The 9065-nt window shown below is 38.3% G+C and overlaps 1 pseudogene; it reads left to right on the forward strand.

Moving 5' to 3' along the window:
- The first annotated feature begins 5023 nt into the window (after positions 1 to 5023).
- LOC116759152 lies at positions 5024 to 8370 on the forward strand (annotated as a pseudogene).
- The last annotated feature ends 695 nt before the right edge of the window (positions 8371 to 9065 follow it).

The following is a 9065-nucleotide window of genomic DNA, read 5'->3' on the forward strand; positions in this document are numbered from 1 at the left end:
GGAGAAATGGACAGCTACGTGTAAAAGAACGAAATTAGAACACTCCCTAACACCATACACAAAAATAAACTCGAAATGGATTAAAGACCTAAATGTAAGACTGGACAGTATAAAACTCTTAGAGGAAAACCTAGGTAGAACAATTTTTGACATAAATCACAGCAAGATTTTTTTTGATCCACCTCCTAGAGTAATGGAAATAAAAACAAAAATAAACAAATGGGACCTAATGAAACTTAAAAGCTTTTGCACAGCAAAGGAAACGATAAACAAGACGAAAAGACAACCCTCAGAATGGAAGAAAATATTTGCAAATGAATCAATGGACAAAGGATTAATCTCCAAAATATATAAACAGCTCATGCAGCTCAATATTAAAAATACAAGCAACCCAATCCAAAAATGGGCAGAAGAGCTAAATAGACATGTCTCCAAAGAAGACATACAGATGCCCAAGAAGCACATGAAAAGCTGCTCAACATCACTAATTATTAGAGAAATGCAAAATCAAAACTACAATGAGGTATCACCTCACACCAGTTAGAATGGGTATCATCAGAAAACCTACAAACAACAAATGCTGGAGAGGGATGTGGGGAAAAGGGAACCCTCTTGCACTGTTTGTGGGAATGTAAATTGATACAGCTACTATGGAGAGGCAGTTATGGAGGTTCATTAAAGACTAAAAATAGAATTGCCATATGACCCAGCAATCCCACTACTGGCATATACCCTGAGAAAACCATAATTCAAAAGACACATGCACCCCAATGTTCACTGCAGTACTATTTACAATAGCCAGGACATGGAAGCAACCTAAATGCCCATTGACAGACAAATGGATAAAGAAGATGTGGTACATATATACAATGGAATATTACTCAGCCATAAAAGGAACGAAACTGGGTCATTTGTAGGGTCGTGGGATGGATCTAGACACTGTCATACAGAGTGAAGTAAGGTCAGAAAGAGAAAAACAAAAATCATATATTAATGCATATATGTGGAAACCTAGAAAAATGGTACAGATGAACCAGTTTGCAGGGCAGAAATTGAGACACAGATGTAGAGAACAATTGTAAGGACACCAAGGGGGGAAAGCTGGGTGGGGGTGGTGGTGGTGTGATGAATTGGAAGATTGGGATTGGATATATATATATATATATATATATATATATATATATATATACTAATATGTATGAAATGGTTAACTAATAAGAGCCTGCTGTATAAAGAAATATATATAATAAAATTCAAAAAAAAATACATGCACCATGTCTATATTAGCTTGCATTTGGATAGGTATGTATGTTTTTAAACTCTTTCACAGGTGTTCATCTTAAAATTCATATATATGTGTATACATACATGTTTGTAAAAATCAAAAAGTTAAATAGTTCAGTCAAAATTATTTAGGACTTTTTTTTTTTGAGGATGGTGGTTTAAAATGCTTAATTTTGTAACCCAAGGAGGCAGTGGAATTTATCAGACTAGGATAAAGAAAAATATTAAACTAATCCATTGGTTACTTTATAAAGCCAAACCAAACAATATAAAAGTAAAATTTTTTAAATTTTATAAAATATTTCATTTTTGAGTGTATCATACAGAGTAAAAAGTGTATAACTGTATAAAATAACAAAAATAAAAGGAACAAACCTTGCTTATCAGCCAGCTTAAAAAACAGAACGTTACTAATATTTTTGAAGGCTACTGTGTACCCTTCCATGATAGCAACACTACTCTCTCCTTCCCAGATGCAATCACTATACTAAGTTTTGTGATAAGCTCCCTGTACCTTTTCTTCATATTTTAATCGCATGTATGTGTCCCTGAACAATATATTGTTTAGCTATGCCTATTTTTGAACTTCATATGAATGGAACTGTACTTCTGTATTCTGCAATTTGCTTTTTGAGCTCAAATTTTCTTCTGAAATTCATTTATGTTGGTGCCTATAGCTGTAATTCATTTTTACTACAGCACGGTATTTCATTATGTGATTATACTACAATTTATCCATTCTAATTTCAATGGACAATTGAGCTGTTTCTAGTGTTGTTGCTATTATGAGCAATGCTACTATAAACATTTTCATCATGTTTCTTGGTGGCACATGTTCAAAGATTTGGATTAGAATTGCTGGGGCAAGGGTTTATGCACATTGGAAGTTGAATGGTAGGTAAATTATTCCCCAAGATCATTGTCCCAATTTGTGTTCTTACCTGCTCCGATAAATTCTACTGTTCTATGTTCCTCTCGTCACTTGGTTTTGTCAGACTTTAATTTTTTTCTAGTCTGGCAGCTGTGAAATGGTATATCATTATTTAAATGTTCACTGATTGTAATGAGGTAGAGAATCTTTTGATATTTATTGGCTATTCGTGTCACCCAATAAATAAATAAATTATTGTTTATATTCTTCTACTGACACATGAGGTTTTTATATATTGTAGACACTAGTCCTTTTTATATTTTTTATGTGTATCACAAATATATTTTCTCAGTTTGTGGTTTGTCTTTTACACCCTTCACAGGGTCTTTTTTTTTTTAATTGAAGTATAGTTGATTTACAATGTTGTGTCAGTATCTGCTGCCCAGCAAAGTAATTCAGTTATACATATATACACATTATTTTTTCGTATTCTTTTCCATTGTGGGTTATCACAGGATATTGAATATAGTTCCCTGTGCTGTACAGTAGAACCTTGTTGTTTATCTATTCTACATATATTAGTTTGCATCTGCTAATCCCAAACTCCCAATCCATTCCTTCCCCAATCCCCTCCTCCTCTGGCAACCACAGGTCTTTACAAGGGTCATTTTTTTTTTTTTTCTTTAAATTTACTTATTCATTTATTTATTTTTGGCTGTGTTGGGTCTTCGTTTCTGTGCGAGGGCTTTCTCCAGTGGCGGCAAGCGGGGGCCACTCTTCATCGCGGTGCGCGGGCCTCTCACTGTCGCGGCCTCTCTTGCTGCGGAGCACAGGCTCCAGACGCGCAGAGCTCAGTATCTGTAGCTCACGGGCCCAGCTGCTCCGTGGCACGTGGGATCTTCCCAGACCAGGGCTCGAACCCGTGTCCCCTGCATTGGCAGGCAGACTCTCAACCACTGCGCCACCAGGGAAGCCCTACAAGGGTCTTTTAATGCATGGTTCTGAATTGTGATGAAGCTGAATTTCTTAATACTTGGCATAGTTTACATATTTTTTGTTTAAAAATCCCTAAGGATATAGAGGTTTTTCTTTTTTATTTTCTTCTAGAATTTCTAATGCTTTGCCTTTTGTACTTACAGCTTGATACGTTAGAAACTGATTTTTTTGTGTAAGGTATGAGGTAAGGATCAGTTTACAGTTTTGTCCTTATAGATGAGCAATTATTTTAGAACCATTTATTGAATAATCTGTCGTTTCCCACTAATACTGAATTTAGTTGTGCCTTATGTCAAGTTTTCTATGTGCAGAGACCATTTTCTTATTTTTCCATTCTATTCCATTGCTCTATCTCTTCACCAGTTACAGTTTTAATTATTCTGAATTTTTCTGGCAGGAAAATTCTCTCTACTTGATTCTCTAGGACTGTCTTGGCTCTTTGCTCTTCCATCTAAATTTTTAAATCTTTTTTAAAAATCTGTGATTCCAGTAAATATGAATAACGAGTAAGCACTTATATCTTTACAATATTAACTCTTCAATAGATGAACATAACATGTATCTCTCTTTATTTAGAACTTTTTAAATGTCTTTTGATTCAGTTTTATTATTTTCCCTGTAGAAAGCTTGTTTATTGTTTGGTATATGTATTCCTAAATACCATCTATTTTCAGTTGCTGTGTAAATAGTAACTTCAAAAAACTGAATTTGGGCTTCCCTGGTGGCGCAGTGGTTTGAGAGTCTGCCTGCCGATGCAGGGACATGGGTTCGTGCCCCGGCCGGGAGGATCCACATGCCGTGGAGCGGGCTGGGTCCGTGAGCCACGGCCGCTGAGCCTGCGTGTCTGGGGCCTGTGCATCTGGAGCCTGTGCTCCGCAACAGAAGAGGCCACAACGGTGAGAGGCCCACGTACCGCAAACAAAACAAAAAACAAAAAAACCCTGAATTTTCTGTTTGTTGCTGGTGTATAGAAAATGCAGCTGTTTTTTGTGTATTAATCTTATGTATTGCCACCTTGACAGGTTTCCATAATAATTTCAGTAATTTGTATATCCCCCTTTGTGTTGTCTATGTAGATGATCATATCATCTATAGATGACATTTTCCCCTTCCATTACTTTTCTACCATTTTCTCCTTGTCACATTATTTTAAGACCTCCAGTACAATGTTGAATACCCATGATGATAGTATATTTATACCGTTCCTTAAGCAGTACACTTGTAGCATTTCACTATTGAATACATCTTGTGTTTTTATATACACTGACAAATTTGTTCTTTGAACTAGCCTATATCTTTTCTTTTACTAATTGTGGTTTTGGTATTAAGTTGTAACTTTTAGAAGAAATATTCCACTCTGGTTTTTGTTATAGGCCCTAAAGAGTTTGTGGAAAATTCTTCTTCTTTTCCTTGAAAGAAGTAGAATTGTCCTATAAAACCATCTGAGCCTGGTGTTTTGATTTGTGGGAGAAAAATGACTACAAGTCTAATTCTTCAATGGCCCATAAGGCTGGAGTTTCTACTTATTGAGACTGTTTTAATAATTTGACCATTTCACGTATTTCAAAAGTTTTTGCCATACAGTTGTTCATATATCCTCTGCTTGATTTCTGCAGTATTTGTATGTCTTCCTTTTCCTTTTCCCAAATTATTTACCTATGCCTTTTTCTTTTTCAGTTTTGTTTGTCAATTTTCTTATTCTTTTTTGAAGAACTATATTTTGGCTTTGCTCATTCTGTCTACTGAATCTTTATTTTCTATTTCACTTATGTTTATCTTTATTAATTAGACCTGCCTAATTTCCTTAGAGTTATTCTGTTTTCCTAACTTCTTAAAGTTGTATATTTAAGCTCATTTATTTTCAGAATTTCTTCTTCTCTACCACAAGTACCCGGGACTATGCTCAAAAGTACAGTTCTCACACATGAAAGATGCTCAACATCACTAATTATAATATTAGAGAATGCAAATCAGAACTACAATGAGGTATCACCTCACACCAGTCAGAATGGCCATTATCAAAAAGTCTACAAACAATAAATGCTGGAGAGGGTGAGGAGAAAAGGGAACCCCTCTTACACTGTTGGTGGGAATGTAAACTTGGTACAACCACTATGGAAAACAGTATGGAGGTTCCCTAAAAAGCTAAAAATAGAACTAGCATATGATCCAGCAATCCCACTCCAGGCGTTTATCTGGAAAAAATTTAAAAAGATACAGAGTGTTCATTGCAACATTATTTGCAATAGCTAAGACATGGATGCAACCTAAATATCCATCAACAGATGAATAGATAAAGAAGATATGGTACCTATATACAATGGAATATTACTCAGCCATAAAAAAGAATGGAATAGACTGGAGCCTCGAGGCTCTTTGGTGGGGCTAATGGCAGACTCCAGGAAGGCTCATGCCAAGGGATACTTCCCAGAACTTCTGCTGCCAGCGTCCTTGTCCCCGCAGTGAGCCACAGCCACCCCCTGCCTCTGCAGGAGACCCTCCAACACCAGCAGGATATTGAATCCCTGACAGGAGGGCTGACTGGTTCTAAGGGGGTTGATCCACCGGAATTTGCTGCACTGACAAAAGAATTAAATGCCGGCAGGGAACAACTTCTAAAAAAGGAAGAAGAAATTTCTGAACTTAAAGCTGAAAGAAACAATACAAGACTGTTACTGAAGCATTTGGAGTGCCTTGTGTCACGATATGAAAGGTCACTAAGAATGGCAGTGGTGAAGTGACAAGCCCTGTCCCCCTATGGAATGTCCAGCGAAGTTGAGGTTCTCAGGTCACTGAAATCTTTATTTGAGCACCTCAAGGCCTTGGATGAAAGGTAAGGGAGTGACTGAGGGTTTCTTTAGAAAGAGTCTCTGCACTGGAAGAAGAACTAGCTGCTGCTAATCAGGAGATTGCTGCTTTGCATAAACAAAATGTTCATATACAAAGAAAAATGGCATCAAGTGAGGGATCCACAGAGTCAGAACATCTTGAAGGGATGGAAAAAAAGTCAGAAAGTCCATGAAAAGCGTTTGTCCAATGGCTCTATAGACTCAACTGATGAAACAAGTCTTGTAGTTGAACTACAAGAATTGCTTGAAAAACTATGAAATGGCCCAAATGAAAGAATGCTTAGCAACCCTTTCTTCTCAAGCTGGAGAGTTAGAACAGGAAGTAGAGACAGCAAGAAAGGGTCTCATTAAAACAGAAGAAATGGAACACTAAGTATCAAAGGGACATTAGGGAGGCCGTGGCACAGAAGGAAGATATGGAAGAAAGAATCATGACCCTTGAGAAGCGTTACCTCAGTGCTCAGAATCTACCTCCATACATGACATGAATGACAAACTAGAAAATAAGTTAGCAAATAAAGAGGCCATCCTATGGCAGATGGAAGAGAAGAACAGACAGTTACAAGAGCGTCTTGAGCTGGCTGAGCTAAAGTTACAGCGAACTATGGGAAAAGCTGAGAGCTTACCTGAAGTAGAGGCTGAACTGGCTCAGAGAATTGCAGCCCTAACAAAGGCTGAAGAAAGACATGGAAACATTGAAGAATTTATGAGGCATCTAGAAGGTCAAATTGAAGAGAAAAATCAAGAACTTCAAAGAGCTAGGCAAAGAGAGAAAATGAATGAGGAGTACAACAAAAGATTATCCGATACTGTGGATAGACTTCTGACTGAATCCAACAAACGCTTACAGCTACACTTAAAGGAACGAATGGCTGCTCTAGAAGAGAGGAATGTTTTAATTCAAGAATCAGAAACTTTCAGAAAGAATCTGGAAGAATCTTTACATGATAAGGAAAGATTAGCAGAAGAAATTGAAAAGCTGAGATCTGAACTTGACCAGATGAAAATGAGAACTGACTCTTTAATTGAACCCACAATATCAAGAACTCATCTAGACACCTCAGCTGAGCTGCGGTATTCTGTTGGATCTCTAGCGGACAGCCAGTCTGATTACAGAACAACCAAAGTAATAAGAAGACCAAGGAGAGGTCACATGGGTGTGCGGAGAGATGAGCCAAAGGTGAAATCTCTTGGGGATCATGAATGGAATAGAACACAACAAATTGGAGTGCTAAGCAGCCACCCTTTTGAAAGTGACATAGAAATGTCTGACATTGATGATGATGAAAGAGAAACGATTTTTAGCTCAATGGATCTTCACTCTCCAAGTGGTCATTCTGATGCCCAGACTCTAGCCATGATGCTTCAGGAACAACTGGACGCTATCAGCAAAGAAATCAGACTAATTCAGGAAGAAAAACAATGTAGAGTTACATGCTGAAGAAATTGAGAACAGAGTGGCTAGTGTGAGTCTGGAAGGCCTGAATTTAGCAAGGGTCCTTCCAGGTACCTCCATCACTGCCTCGATTACAGCTTCTTCACTGGCCAGTTCATCTCCCCCCAGTGGACACTCAACACCAAAGCTCACCCCTCGAAGTCCTGCCAGGGAAATGGATCGGATGGGAGTCACGACACTGCCAAGTGATCTAAGGAAACATCGGAGAAAGATTGCAGTGGTAGAAGAAGATGGTCGGGAGGATAAATCAACAATTAAATGTGAAACTTCTCCTCCCCCTCCCCCTAGAGCCAAAAGGATGACTCACACCCTCCCTTCTTCCTACCGCAATGATGCCCTAAGTAGTTTAACTGCCTCCCTCAAGCCTGAAAGCCTTGGGCTTGGCAGTGCCAACAGCCACCAAGACTCTCTTCACAAAGCCCCCAAGAAGAAAGGAATCAAGTCTTCAATAGGACGTTTGTTTTGGTAAAAAAGAAAAACCTTGACCTGGGCAGCTCCGAGGCTTTATGGAGACTGAAGCTGCAGCTCAGGAGTCCCTGGGGATAGGCAAACTTGGAATTCAAACTGAGGCTAGAAGACTGAGGAAAAAGCATGAACCTCTAGAAGAAGCTTGGAGAAAGGGATTACCTTTTGCCCAGTGGAATGGGCCCACTGTAGTCGTGTGGTTAGAGCTCTGGTTGGGAATGCCTGCTTGGTAAGTGGCAGCCTGCGGAGCCAATATGAAGAGTGGTGCCATTATGTCTGCTTTATCAGACACTGAGATCCAGAGAGAAATTGGAATCAGCAATCCTCTGCATCGCTTAAAGCTCCAATTAGCAATCCAGGAGATGGTTTCCCTAACCAGTCCTTCAGCTCCTCTGACATCCAAAACTGTGAGTCCATTTGTGCGCCTTCCCTCTCCCAGTGCTGGGTGAATAGCAGCATCTCCAAGTCCACAGAGCAAATCTGTGGCAGCATGAATTATTCTGAGGAGATTTAGCTTGCTCTTCATTAACCTTGCTGCTACTCTTAATAGGTTTTCAACTGAGCAGCTGTGATTCCTACCAGACTTGAAGCCTGCAACCAAGATAGACTTTTGAGCTAGCCTCTAAAGTTTAGATTTTTCTCCCAAGCAACAAGACCAAGAGTTTACTCTTTTTCAGAATTTTTCTTTTTAATTTAATCTAACATCTCAGGAGATGAGCTATAGGCATTAGTACTTTTTGTACTTGTAATGCTAAACTCACTACTTCTTAAGCAGTTTTCATAATTATGAAAGTTCCTCAGTATTTAATGCTTTATAAATACCAAGTGGATTACCTTCCTTCAAAAAAAAAAAAAAGAATGAAATGATTCCATTTGCAGCAACATGGATGAAACTAGAGATTATCATACTAAGTAAATCAGACAGAGAAAGGTAAGTATCATATGATATCGCTATATGTGGAATCTAAAAAATGATACAAGTGAACTTATTTACAAAACAGAAACAGACTCACAGAACTTGAAAGCAAACTTACGGTTACCAAAGGGGATAGGGAGGGGAGGAGGGATAAATAAGGAGCTTGGGATTAACATACACACACTACTATATATAAAATAGAGAACAAACAAGAACCTACTGTACAGC

Source organism: Phocoena sinus, chromosome 9 (assembly GCF_008692025.1).
Source record: "Phocoena sinus isolate mPhoSin1 chromosome 9, mPhoSin1.pri, whole genome shotgun sequence".
Taxonomy (NCBI): domain Eukaryota; kingdom Metazoa; phylum Chordata; class Mammalia; order Artiodactyla; family Phocoenidae; genus Phocoena; species Phocoena sinus.